The 15,165-nt window shown below is 43.8% G+C and overlaps 1 pseudogene across 1 annotated transcript in view; it reads left to right on the top strand.

Moving 5' to 3' along the window:
• The first annotated feature begins 12,482 nt into the window (after window positions 1-12,482).
• The window catches only part of LOC143608636 (uncharacterized), a 17,704-nt pseudogene continuing 15,021 nt past the window's right edge, over window positions 12,483-15,165 (top strand). Inside the window, exons 1-2 of the transcript XR_013149296.1 lie at window positions 12,483-12,685; window positions 14,281-14,644. The product of XR_013149296.1 is annotated as an uncharacterized LOC143608636 (transcript). The remainder of the gene's footprint in view (window positions 12,686-14,280; window positions 14,645-15,165) is intronic.

The raw sequence follows: 15,165 nt of genomic DNA on the forward strand, positions 1-15,165 counted from the left end.
GACCCTTGGAAGATGGTTCTTCTGATAACCTGCAAAACAGACACCGTGAGCTCGTCACTGAGAAGGGGGGGGGGTTCCTCCTTGTGACCACCCTCCGGCATGAGAATCAGACTAGATTGCTCTTTAAATATAAAAGTATATTAAGAGATTGCTAGAGCAGATATCAGGTATATTATGATGATAATATGATAATGTAATGTGTTTAGATGATCATACCATTTGGGGTATTTATAGCCGAAGGTAGGTTTCCAAGGAGGTATGGCCGGCTGCAACAGTGTTCCTGTTCATCAACAGTAGCCTACGCACGTGCCCTGCTGGTAGTTGGTGGGTAGGCAGCGGCTGATAGTGACCAGGCCTGCTGTATACTATTCCCTTTCCACCAACTGCCGGCTACGCACGTGGTATGACAGTAGTTGGTGAGTAGGCAGCGGCTAATAGTGATACAGTACAGGAGCATGCTGCTCGCCATACTGTATCAGTGAGCTGTCGTATCTCTGATCAGATCTTTCGCCCATACCTCGTCAGGTACAGTAAAAGGTCCTTCAGTATACAGACTGGCTTATTTGGGCGGGAGTATTCCCCCTCCCGCCTCTGTGCGGGATTGCTCCCGGCTTGGCTCATTCCTTCAGGTGACACTGAATGATCGAGAGCTAAGTGCCTTGTGCGTGTAGCCATGCTGCGCGGGTGGCCTTCCCTAATGGCTTGTATCCGAGGCTGCGGGGACAGGCGGAGTCCTTCACCATTGGGAGGCATTTCCTGCGGGACCAGCTTGCGTACTGCGCGTAAGGACGTCACGTCTCTGAGCATGGTTGGTCCTGCGGATCCAGTTGGTCTCTGCGCAGACGTCCCTGTTTAAGGTGAGTCTTGCGGGACCAAATGGGCTCTGCTGGGACCTACCTCTTCACCACCGCACAAACCTAAAGATCCTAATTTGATCGTTTAGCTCAACCAAACTATCTCTTCACTTTAAATATTGATCCAAATAATGAAAATTCCTTTAAAAAAAATATATTGTCATTTCCTAACGGTTGATGCTAAATGAAGCATATTATACGGTTTTAGGAAGCTTCAAACTTTTTTGAGTGGTGTGTTGGTTGAAAATACGAAACCTAGTTGGATTTTATCAGATGGAAAATGACTCACTTGAATTTTGAATCAATTGCGATGTACGCATGGTCAAATTCGAGTGAAGAGCATGTGTATGCATATGTTTAAGGATTTTTTTTATTTATTGGTGGACGATGTAGACAGTGTCCTGGTGTGGGATCGATGACATCATTTTAAAATCCTCTTCTTTCTTCAAGTATACCGATGTAGATATCGAGGGTGGTATATATACCCTTAAGTTTATACGTCGAGTGACTGGAGCCTAGATTCAACGACCAAGAATCCATGGTCTTTTTTTATTTCATTAAAGGGGAAAAAGTGAAAAACCCTCTAAACACCAAACGACTAAACAAACAAAAAAGACCCCTTCCAAACAAGCATAACGTTAGACAAGCTTGCCTCCACAACCGGATCAGGCCCACACAAAACATTCACTAAACAATCAAAACACACATAAGACAAGTCAAAGGACTCGACACAACTAGCAACAAAAAACATAAAACTTGCATCTTCATGGTTGTCTTCTCCTTGTTTGTTAAAATGCAACAAAATAACACATAAGTTTTATCAATAAGGTTAAATTGTGTTTACATATGATGATAATGAACTATGATTGGTTAACTTTTACATGATAAGCACCTACTAGGTTCCCCTAAAAGATGTTTTTGAAGGATATTGTCGAAACATTCGTCAAAGATGGAAAACTTACACACCTCGTGGCGTCAATCAAGAACGGAGGGAGAAATGACAATCGGTACAAGGGCAACGGACGAAAGCTCGTCGACATCAGCATTCACATGGTTCATGGCAACGTCAAAGGAAGAAAACGACAAACGACAGAGCCAAGTGCGTGGAAGGAAGCTGAAGTGCGCTTCCCGCGTGTGCCAGGAAGACCCAACAAAGAAGGCCCCATAGTGATCAAAAGCCAGCTGGGGTACTACATTACTTCCCGCACTCTTGCTGATAACGGCGCTTCGTCAACGGTCATGTATAGGCAGTTTCTTCGACAAGCTGGACGACGAAGACAAAGAACGCCTGGAAACGGTATACGCCTCAATGGAAGGATTCGATGGCAGCACAAACACCCCCTTGGGTATCCTATATTTTCCCGTCACTCTCACGGACGGGAAGTACTCCCGCACAGAAGACGTAGACTTCATCGTAATGAGGAAGCCACACCACACATACGACATCCTCTTCGGGAGAGATGGGATGGCAAGATTTAATGCCCTGGTGTCTTCAGTCCACGGCATGATGGGGTGGCCAACAGCTGAGGGTGTCGCGATGATCACGGGCATTCCCCAGGTATGCATCGTATCTGTCTCATTTAAACCCAAACCAAAGATGGCCAAACCAACCGTCACCGAGCCAGAAGAATGGGCCTTTAATGGCAAATACCCAGACCAGGCCGTTACCATTGGCCCAACAATCACTAATCCCACACGCACCTTACTCAAACGCTTATTGCAAAAAAATGTTGACATCTTCGCGTGGACACCAGCTGACATGACTGGTGTACCCCGAAGTAAGGCGGAGCATAAGCTCAAATGTGACCCAGCTTTTACGCCGGTCAAACAAAAGCGTCGCGTGATGGGTGCAGAGCAGGCTAACGCGTGTAGAACCCAAGTCAAGGAACTCCTTGACGCAGGTATCGTACGCGTTAGTAAATATCAAACATGGGTTGCAAATCCCGTCATTGTACCAAAATCTAACAAACAATGGCGCATGTGCATAGATTTCAAAGACCTAAACAAAGCATGCCCCAAAGATTGTTACCCGTTACCCGAAATTGGCCTGAAGGTAGATTCGTTAGCACCGTTTCGCCTTAAATGCTTCCTTGATGCGTATAAAGGGTACCATCAAATCCATATGGCCGTTGATGATCAGGACAAAACCGTATTTCGGACGCCCGATGGCACATTTTGTTATCAAATGATGCCATTCGGACTTAAGAATGTCGGGTCCACATACCAACGCCTGATGGACAAAGAGTTCCACGCCCAAATCGGGAGGAACTTGGAAGTTTACATGGATGATTTGGTCATCAAAAGCCTTGAGCCAGAAGCGATGTTGAAAGACATCGAAGAAACTTTCAACACGCTCAGACGGATAAACATGAAGCTCAACCCGAGCAAGTGTTCTTTTGGTATGGAAGAAGGGAAGTTCTTAGGAGTCATCGTTACCAAAGATGGCTTCAGAGCGAACCCTGAAAAGGTCGAAGCCATTATCAAAATGGAATCACCTACTACCATCAAACAAGCTCAGACACTGAATGGACGACTAGTCGCACTTAACCGCTTTTTGGCAAACCACGCGGATAGGTCGTTCCCATTCGTGTCAACATTGAGAAATTGCTTAAAGAAAACGCACTTCCGCTGGACACCAGAAGCGGAAGCAGCTTTTCAAGAGATTCGGTCACGCTTGATCGAACTCCCAACACTCACAGCACCAGAAGTAGGGGAGGAATTAATTCTTTACCTCTCCGCCACAGACAGAGCAACTGGGGCAGTCCTACTAGTAGAACGAAAAGGCATCCAGATGCCCATCTACTACGTTAGCCGCGTCTTAACAGATGTGGAAACCCGGTACTCTACCCTGGAAAAATTAGTCTTAGCGCTTGTACAGGCTTCGCGCAGGCTAAGACGATATTTCCAAGGCCACCCAATCACCATTCTTACCAACTTCAAACTGGCAAACGTTCTAGGCAAACCCGAGTTGTCGGGACGCCTAGCCATATGGGCAATTGAGTTGGGGGAATACGCGATAAAGTACAAGCCAAGACCAGCCATAAAAGGCCAGGTCTTGGCCGACTTTATTGCGGAAGTCCCCGCATCGCGGGAGAAAGAGTGCCAGGAAGAGGCTCAACCCTCTCCAGCACAAGACATTAACGATGTCTGGCGTCTCCATACTGATGGAGCAGCCAATAACGAGGGTTCAGGCGCAGGGTTGAAACTAACTAACCCAGCAGGCCAAGAGTACACTTACGCTATTCTGCTGGATTTCCCAAGTACGAATAACGAAGCAGAGTATGAAGCATTCTTGGCCGGATTAAGAATTGCGCGTAAGATGGGGGTGAAAAACTTGGAAGCCCATGTGGATTCCATGTTAGTAGCCAACCAGATAAACGGGACGTACACGGCCGTGAACGACACAATGGCCCTGTACCTCGCACAAGCAAAAAACCTTATGCGCGATTTTAACGATTGCAAAGTTATGCACATCAAGCGAAGTGAAAACAAATCAGCGGATGCGTTAAGCAAGCTTGCATCGTAAGCCTTCACCCACTTGGGAAAGGACATCCGCGTTGAACTCCTTGGAGCACCGTCAGTCCCGCACAAGGAAATTTGTGTCATCCAAACCGGCATGGAAACATGGATGACACCAATCATAAATTACCTTGCAGCGGGTATACTACCAGAGTTGAAGACACATGCAAGAAAGATACGCTGTAAATCACTGAACTATCAACTTGTTGATAACATACTTTACAGGCGTAACTTTCTTGGCCCACTCCTCAGATGCGTGGACGACCAAGATGCCGACTACCTCCTAAGGGAAGTACACGAAGGCATCTGTGGAGTACACGCAGGTCCACGCGCAGTTGTAGCTAAGCTAAACAACGCGGGATACTTTTGACCGGGGATGCATACGGATGCGTTGGCCTACATTAGAAAATGTAGGTCCTGCCAGCTCTACGCACCCAACACACATCGCCCGAGGAACGAACTTGTTCCAGTCACTTCTTCATGGCCATTTCAGAAGTGGGCTATCGATGTGACAGGCCCATTTCCCACAGCAGCAGGGAACGTTTAGTTCCTAGTGGTAGCCATCGACTACTTCACCAAGTGGATAGAAGCAAAACCCTTAGCCCAGACAACCGCAAAACATATCAAAAAATTTATTTAGGAATTTATTATTTGCCGTTTTGGACCTCCACAGAATTTGGTGAGCGATAACGGCACCAACTTTGCCGACCAGAAGCTACAAAAGTGGCTGAAAGAACTTCAAATCACCCACACCTTTACCTCAGTGGCACACCCGCAGGGTAATGGTGAGGTGGAAAGAGCAAACAAATGCATCGTCGACGGCATAAAGAAAAGACTCTTGGAGCATAGATCCGGCTGGGTGGACGAAGTTCCACATATCCTTTGGGCGAACAGAACGCTAAAAAAGGCAAGCACAGGCGAAACCCCGTTCAGCCTTACCTATGGTACTGAAGCCATGGTCCTGGTCGAAATTGGTCTACCCTCACCAAGAGTCATAACCCAACCAGAGGATAATGATACGGAAAGACGGTTAGACCTTATGCTAACCGAAGAACGCAGAAACTTAGCCGCAGCGCGTGAAGAGAACTACAAGCGACAAATGCAAAAGTACTACAACACGCGGGTAAAACTCTGCAACTTCAATGTCGGAGACTACATATTGCGTAACAACGAGGCTTCGAACCAAGAGCGCCCAGGAAAGCTGGCCCCGGTCTGGGAAGGGCCATACATTATTAAAGAAGTTTTGGGAAAGGGCGCATACCGGCTCGAAAGGCTCGATGGCACCCCCATCCCAAGAACATGGAATGGAGCTCAATTACACAAATGTTACATGTAGATCAATTCCAAACTTGTAAAGAAAAGGCCTAGAGCCACTTCTAATGGAAATGATTCTCCCTTATCACATTGACGTTGATAGTCTTACCTTTATACCTATGAACTGACCACACTGATATGCCGGTATTCACCGCATAAATAAGTGAGGAAGTAAGTCGTTGCGTGTGGAAAGCGGCAAAACCCGCATAAACAAAAAAAACGGTAGAAAATTTCTAAGGAAAAGATGAGGAAAACCTTCACGCTGATCAGATATAGGTGAAGTTTGGTCATCCTACTAAGTGAAAGTGACGGTCCTACCCGCACAATCATGATAGCGGAAACTGAACATTAACCTATTATCAATCACGCGTCAAAAGGTTAACTTATTCAAAACACTTAGAAAATTGCTAAGTTAAACTGAAATATGCATGAGCAAAACATATAATATTTACAAGGCAAAGCATTAACAAAACATTTATATTTCATAAAAATTCAAACATTACAAGAATGGCTAGGTATCTACCCGCCTACAAATTTATAAATCTATCCTAACGGTTGGAAGGGATCTCAAAGTTCAAGCTTCAGGACCACTCCCTCCAAACCAACTTGAACCCGCACCATCAGTTGGTCGTGGCGATTCAAGGTAAGCTTTGAGAACAGATAGTCCGTCATCAGCAGCAGCAATCTCGTTCACCTTCTCCACCACCGGATGCGGGAAGGCAGCATACTGGTTCACTGCTTGGTCGTAGGCAGCTTCAGTGTCCACATCGTGTAGAGGAAAGTTGGAAGGCGGGATGCCCTTCTCAGCAAATCCTAGACCAAGCAGGAAACCAGCTTTCTCCCCATCCTCATGAGAAGCGTTGAGGGCTGCGCTTATGGCATCATCATAAGATGTGTTCGTGAAGATCCGATGCACAACCTACAAAAATATATATATATATATATATATATATATATATATATATCAAAAACTTTTTCTAAGTATAAAAGAAAGCGTAAAGAAATCATGAAGCTATGCGTACCTGAGGCAACGCTTCTCGCAGAAGCCACTCCTTATTTGTCAGAGCCTCCTGAAGGGTAGCTTGAGCTTGATCGCGGGCGCGTTCGGTTTCATTTCTGTTGAGGTTGGCAAGCAACACATCCTTAGCCGCAGCCTCTTCAACGCCCTTAAGCTTACGCTCAGTGCGATCAAGCATACCCTTCTGATCTAGGAGCTCTTGGAGCTTCTTGGCGTCTTCTAGGGCTAAAGCATCATGTGCCTGCTGAAGCTTCTCTAGTTTGGCTTTAAGCTCCTCATTCTCGGCACGCAGAGGCTCAGCAATGGCTTCAGCTTTGGTGGCCCTCTCGGTCGCATTACGCGCAGTCTCCTTGGCCAACCTAAGCTGCTCGTTGACAGCTTGGGTAGCCTTGGAGAGGGCCTCATGCCTGGCTTGGACCTCGACCTCAAGGTCCTTATAGGCCTTCTCCTTCTCCGCTGCGGCGGCAGCAAGTCTCTTGTTCTCCTCCCGCAATGCTCGCGCCTGAGCCACTTTCAGGCTACGTGCCGTCTTTAACTTGTCGTTTTCACGACAGAGTAGCTCGACGCGCGGCTGCATCCGGGCAAGGAGGATTCGGAGCTCATTGGACAGCCTACCCTCCTGGTAGCTGGCCATTGCCTCCCCAAACGCACCGCTTGGGGCGGCATGACGCGCCCACTCGACGCAGTCCGCAGCCGTTCGGAGGGTCGTTCCCCGGCGGATATTCCACCGTGGAGCGTACACTTCATTGGAATCCGAAACTGCAAAAACAAAAAACAGTTAGGAAAAAATGACAAAAGGGATAATAAGCCAAAATAATCCCACGCACCTGTAGGATCTATAACAGGCTGGTAACCGCCAAACCCATCACCCGAACCTAAAGGATATCCATCCAAGAGGTCAAGGAGATGGGAAGGAGGCAAAGATTGGCTAGAAGTCTCAACCCTGAACATACCTGAGGAACCGGCCATCGACGAGGTAGTCGCTGGCGCCGGAGGAGGCATGGTGGAAGCCACTGTGGTAGAAACCATCGGAGGTGAACTCATTGGAGATGAACTCACAACCGTGGTCGCTGCTGCGGAGCTTGCAGAAAAAATCACCGCCGGCTCAGTGAAGGATGCAGTAAAAATGGCACTGATGGCCGGCGGAGATGATGTCACAACTGGAACAGTTGACTCAACGGTATGAGCAACTGAACCAGCACCGGAAGTAGGCGCAGCCGCCTGGGTCATCGCCTCGGATAGGTTGACCAAACCTATCGTCATGGGTCCGGAACTGCTTCCTCCCGCACCGCTCTGGAATGCATATACATCCACTCCTGCGTGAAGACAACAAAATATTAAAAACAATGGCGGAAAGAAATGTGGAAAAGGTAAACAAAAAGTATACTTACGGGTTTTCTTTATCTTGAAAGATCTGACGGGCGGAGACGAACCCGTTGGAACTGGCCTCTTCACGCCAGCCACCGTCGCAACGCTTGGTCGCTCGGTGACAACCGTCTCAACCTCCGAGACAATGGTCTCGCCACTACCAAGGTCCCCCGCCGCCTCCTCACTCTCAGTATCGGAATCCGACTGATTCCCCAGGTCGACGGAAGCGGCCTTCGCCTTGCCTTTCCCGCCAGCAGCCTTCTTCTTCCTCGCAAAGAAGGGCCCATCTGCGGATTTCTCATCGGAAGATGACAAAATCAGAGGAATTCCGGCAGAAGTTTGAGCATGAAGGGGACGAGGGTTGAAGAATTTAATACCTGGCCGAGTGGCGCTCAGGATCTCATGACCTGCCGGATAGACTTCGACGAACCTATCCGCAGTTTGCTCCAAGATGGGCATCTCGTTCTCGTCAAGATCACGAGTACCCAACCGCGCGGGACCACCAGTCTCCCGCGGATACAGGAGCGATTGCAAATCGTTCCCCTCTGAAATAAGAAAAGACAAGTGTTAGTAGAAAAACCCTAAAACAACACAAAAAATGGAGCATACCGTAAGGAATAGAGCTCAAACCGTATTCGAGGACGATGGGTACTTGTGGCGCCCCAGACCCGGCATCCTTCCACACACGGCTCATGCCGAGCATCACCATCCTAGACTCCACGAAGCGGTAAACCGGAGTCTGGATCTGGGAGATCTTGGCGAACCATTCCGCCTCCTGGTAATTGGAGGCGTGAAGGTTAGGGAGCGCCCTTCCGTTCTTGAACGTCATCGCGATGGGGACGACGCGAGCAGAGATATAGAAAAACTCCCGCTTCCAAGACCGAAGACTGCGCTCGGTAGCGCAGATCTTCAAACCCTTGATCCGAGTGACCAAGGTATACCAGCCCTGGATGCACCTCCAGGAGTAGAAGGTCATCAGGCGGTCGACGCGGGGCTCGATGCCCAGAATGTGGCACACCCATTCAAAATGGCGAACCTTAGCGATCGCCATCGGGTGCACCTCCGTCAAGTGTACACCGTGTTTCTCCAGAACACGGTACACAAACTTCGTTAATGGGAATCTGAGATTCCCATATATGAAGAATGAGGCATAAACCCCTATCTTGCCCTTAGGGGCATTATACACCGTCTGGTGGGGCTCTGGAAACTCAGGCTCGTAAGGCTCGAGCATGAACTTCTTGACGATATAGTGATACAAATCGACAGAAAGAGTACACTGGCATTCGCCAGCAGTACTCTTGTCGTCCTTATCAGACGTGGACGTCGGGTTCTCGAGGTATGCATCGGACTCCTCGACAGTAACCTCGAGATCATGAATAGAAGACATCTTTTAGGTATGAAAGAGAACGATTTCAGGAGAATGCTTGACGGAAAAGTTAGAGTATTCGCCGGAAATCGTTTAGAAGAAGAAGAGTGAAGTGAAGGTATGAATTGAGACGCACCCTCTCCCCCTTTATATACTCATCGCAATGAATGCGATGAATTTAATGCGGAAGAGAGAGAAAGCGCAGGTGCAATGAAACGGCGACACGTGGAAAAAGCAAGCTGGCAACAGCTGTCAAAAGGACGCGTGTCGTAAAACCCGCGCCCACGCGCCTGAAAAAGCGTCTGGAATGACCATATACCGTCACGTCGTCATAACTTCCTGCACGTTCTGAAACCGTCAGAAGACGCTAACGTCCCTTAAGGCGTCTGGACTATCCTTATCTTTTCACCAACTCTTCGAATTTCAAAAAGATTCAAAAAGATTCAAAAATAAGAGGGAATATACCCCCTTACCTTGGAAACCAAGAAACCGTAAGACAAATGCGGGTACAGTGTCAAGGCGAAACCCTTCACATACTTAGCACTGGCAGGGAATTGAAACCAAGAAGGATCTTATGGGCCATGCTTGCGGAAAGAGAAATAACATCTCCGCATGGCGGGAACGTTGAGAACTAGATTGTTTGAAGCTTCAAGGTGGAATTGGTGGTTTAACATAACTGATCACTATGTCCAAAACTACCAAAACCTCGTGAAGAATCTATACAAGTGAAACTCAACGCTCCCGACTTGCGAAGAGATTAAACATCTACCCGCATCATGACCAAAGATCAGGCAGAAAAGTCGGGAATTTCTGCAAGTGACATTGGGAAAACTGCGGGAAGAATCCCCACGGAAAACCTTAAAAAACAAAAAACCCCTCTTTAAAACCCCTCGCTTAAAGTCCAAAAGTTCACCTCATTAACAATTCATGAGAAGAACAATGGACTGGGGGGACATGAAGAGGTAGGTCCCCGCAAAGCCCAGTTGGACCCGCAAGACACACCTTGAAGAGGTACGTCTGCGCAAGGACCAGCTGGTTCCGCAGGACCCACCATGCTCAGAGAGATGAAGACCTTACACGTAGTAAGCCAGCTGTTCACGCAGGAAAGCCTCCCTTGGTACAGTACCCTACCTGTTCTCGCAGCTGTGGGTACAAGCCAAGAAGGAAGGCTACTCGCACTAACAGTAAGGCTACACGCATAATGCACTAACTCTTATACTTCAGCAATGTCATATGAGGAAGGAATGAGCAAGGCGGGAATATTCCCGCCCAAAAGAGCCAGTCCGTACGCTTCTGGAAGATCCTTTGTACTATACCTGCCAAGGTATGGACAAAATAGACAAGATCTGACCAAAGCAGCCCATGAACCAATCACAGGGTGACAGCTCACCGACAATAGTACGAGGAGGAGCACGCTCCAGTACAAAATGTCACTATCAGCCGCTGCCTACCCACCAACTCCCATCGTGGCACGTACATAGCCCGTAGTTGGTGGAAAAGAAATATTATACAGCTGGTCGTACCTGCTTGGAAACCTACCTTCGGCTATAAATACTCCAACACCTTGGAACGGTATCATCTTATCTTATCTCTAGCTATTTCTCTCAATATACACTTATATTCAGAGCAATCTAGTCTGATTCTCACGCCGGAGGGTGGTCACAAGGAGGAACCCCCCCCCCCCCTTCTCAGTGACGAGCTCACGGTGTCTGTTTTGCAGGTCAAGAAGAATAACCATCTTTGCCGGACCTAACCCTCGTGGGAAACATCTACTTAACCCTAAGATTATCCGTAATCTGCCGGGGTCATTTAGTGTTTCTTCAGAACGTTATGCCAAGGTCTATGCAAATTCTTAAATAGATCTTAACAAGACACCATTTTGAAAAATCACGACCATCCATATTCCACAACAAATCGTACAGTTACAAAAAAGGTTTCGATACTCAAAATGTATAATAACATTAAAAGACATAAGAGATTTGATGATATAAGATGTAATCCAACTCGAATTCCTAGTGAAGATTATATTGCGTTATGATATATGGATTGTTGTGGTGTCCAACTATTTGTGTTATTGTAATGCAATCAAAGGAGCTAGCTTAACAAATATCAAATTGAAACATAAATGGACAGAAATTTACTAAAGAAGTATTACTACATGATATATTTTGAACGACAAATCAAAAAAATTTATTAAAATAAACATGCTAAACTAGCAAGATGCTAGACCGACAAAAAAATGACATCACCGCCATACTATTACGGTACAAAATATCCACCCAAAACCACCCCGTTTTCAATACCTCCAACAACACATCAAAATCAAAAGTTCTCCATCTTTTCCAACTGATACCCATATTTTTCGATCTATTGCAAATCCACAAATAACTCAAAGCTTTAATCTCACTCATACTAATATGCGCTGGTTTTCTTTTGAATATCGTCTCATTTCGAATCTTCCATATACACCACGTTGTAGCAAAACAAACAACACTTAAAATTATCTTTTTATAAATGATTAAAAACAAAGAGTTACACTAAGCAAAAAGAAAAAGAAAAAAAAAACAAAAGAGCAAAAAAAAAACATGTTTTCCATGAGTGAGATGTGATTTTCGACATTATAGTTTATCTAAAATTGTGGTTTTATTTCTAATAGTTTTGTAATGTCCGTCCCTATAGTGTCATTTCACTTGCAATTAAATCCGACCTCACTAACTCCTTAACCTTGATTGTTAAACTTATCAGTGTGACCTTCATGTAAGGAGCAATTTTGTCATCTTTTTTCCCCCAAATACACCCAACCTCTCACGTGAGTAGGCTAGCGAATTAGGACTGAAGTTTATTCGTGAAGAAAAAAATGACACAATTTTCTCTTACGTGACGGACATGCTGATGAGTTTAATGGCTAGACGTAACGATCTTAATATGATCAAATTTAATTACAAGTGAAATAAAAACAAAACCGTATTTCACATTTTATGTTTATGTTGTTAAGATAAGCTATAATAATAATAATATACCCCCTTCATTTTCATACACGTAACGTGTCCTTCATCCGTTTGCTTTTCCTTCACCAATAAAACCAAATAATATCATTCTCGCCGCCTGCAACAAGCTTCCGTATCCATGGCGTCAGACTCCGGTGACGACCGCCACGAGCAAGAACAGGCTCTCGTTGCTTTGATCGAACACCGCAACAAAGAAGTCAATCACCTCCGTACACGTTACAACTATTACAAATCTCAGGTTCATCTATTCCTCATATAATTCACTCTTATTACGCAATCGATTGCTTCACAAACTTATTCCGATCATATAATAATATTACTTCTAGTTATCATTTTTTAAAATTAGGTCAGTTATATGTATCACCGAAAAATAAAACAATACAAATGACCTTTTGGGGGAAAATTGGATCCGGAACAAACAACTGTTTTTAACGCCAGAACCGTAAGAAGCATCCGAGTAATCACGCCGACACTAGACTAATTATTATTATTATTATTATTATTATTACTATTATTATTATTACGCCATAGTTTTGAACTAGAGTAATAATAACAATATTATTATTATTATTATTATTAGTTTAGTTCATTTTGTTGTAGCGTTACACACTACAACAAAGTAAACTACACTAGAGTAATTATTATTATTATTATTATTATTATTATTATTACTCTAGTTCAAAACTGTAACGTAATAATAATAATAATTACTCCGGTGTCAGCGTGATTACTCCGATGCTTCTTATGGTTCTCGCGTTAAAAAATTGTTTGTGTTTGATACTAACAATATACATGTATTCCTTAGTGTATCTGGATAACTCTTGTAGTAGTGTCATTCTCTATAAATCTTGTAGTTTGATATGCTATGTGGCATAGTTAGCGAATAGTGAAGCGCTCATGTGTCGCTATCTGAATTTGGCGCCTTCATAGCGTGAAAATACCAAATTTTATGGGGTTTTGACCTAGCTTTTATTTTTTAGCTTATGCTTATATATTAAAGTAGCTTATAGCTTATTTTCTATTATTTGATAAGCTCATTTTAAGTGTTTGGATTAGCTTATATTCTACAAGTTGATTATACGTCTTAATAAGTTGTTAAATCCATCATTCTTTAATTTGTTACAGTAATAAGTTGCTTCAATATTATTAATCCATCACCATTTGAAGGCAAATGAGTAATTTACCCCCTTAAGCAAATCACCTTATTCAAATAAGCTGAAAATCCATCTTCAAATAAGCTTCTTCAAATTAGCTTATATAAGCTTATAAGCATAAGCTAAAAAAGCTATAAGCTTTGCTAAATAAGCTAAAAAACCATCTTCAAATAAGCTATAAGTTTTTTTTTTTAAACTTTTATAATATATATAGCAATAAAATACGTGTATAAAATAGCAGGGTTTCTATTTTTAAACTATACATATAAAATTAGCGTATTTGGATATGATACACATATAGAATATCTCTAAAATAACGTCCGTTTTTCCATTGCTATTGCTACTAAGCATATAGGTAACTTGTCGCCATCATCCGCTGTTCACTATTAACAACTATGTATGTGGTTATGTTACATAGTTAATTTCCTTATGAGATGATAATGAGAGAATCATTTCGCAAAATTCTAAATTCAAGTTTGTGTGTAAGAAACTTTCTCATTTAAATTTAGTGATTTTACTAGACTATATATAGTCAATACAAGGATGATGATGATGTAAGCCGCGTTGAATGAGGTTACTTTTGTGTTACTTGCGAATATATATACATGGTAACAAATAGTAGTATGTTTTTTTATTTAACTGGGAAATAAAAGCTAATATCATTTTGGAAGGTATGCAGCTTGAAGAAGCTGAAAAGAGATTAGGAGAAACAGAGCGTAAATTAGCACACCTCAGAAGTCGAGGCAACGCTGTACCATCTACAAAGGTTTTTGAAAATGGTGTGAAAGTTAAAGAAGAGAGGAGATCTTGTAGTCCTCCAATAAAGACCAGTCAACATTCTAGAAATGGAAAACATGAACAAAAACCGCAACTTGTTATCCCTGCAGTTAATCCAAAACTATCTGTTCCTATCAAGATGGAAGAAAGTGATAATAAATCAATGCCAACACATGGCAAAAACATTGTGAAAGAAAAAGTAAATAGAATCCCGCGTGAACAAGAAGGCGGTGAGACTCAGTCTAGAGGAACAAAAAGGAAATTTGGTAATATTTTCTACTTTCTTTAGAGTTAATTACAAAAACCGTCAAAGTTTCGGAAAGTTTGATTTAGTTGGGGTTTAAAAAGCCATGCCATGGAAAAAATCAAAATGGTCAAAAGTTACTGTCAGCTGCCATTGGATCATCTTGACCGGTTTACCTGGTCAGATCACCTTAACTTGAAAATTTTCTAGACTAAAAAAGTTGGTTACTTTATGTATGCAATTAGCCCAAATATTGGTCTAGCATGAGTAAATTTTTTTATGTCCACGTAGGCTTGTAAATGAATTGAGTGAACACGAACAAAGCAGCTTGTGATCATTCTTTTGACTTTAATCGAACAATGATCGAGCATGAACAGTTAAGCGAATGTGGTTTTCTTGATTGTGTTCATTAGTTAAGAAAATGAACATGTTCATGTTCATTAATAGTATGAACGGACGGTTCATGGACATAAACGAATGCACATGACTGAACATTGATGTAAATGAACAAACATAAACGAATAAAAATGGATGAAAGAGGCA

The sequence above is a fragment of the Bidens hawaiensis genome, unplaced genomic scaffold, assembly GCF_021521415.1.
Source record: "Bidens hawaiensis isolate Kalapana, Puna unplaced genomic scaffold, B.hawaiensis_p1.1 tig00419396_1, whole genome shotgun sequence".
Lineage (NCBI taxonomy): Eukaryota > Viridiplantae > Streptophyta > Magnoliopsida > Asterales > Asteraceae > Bidens > Bidens hawaiensis.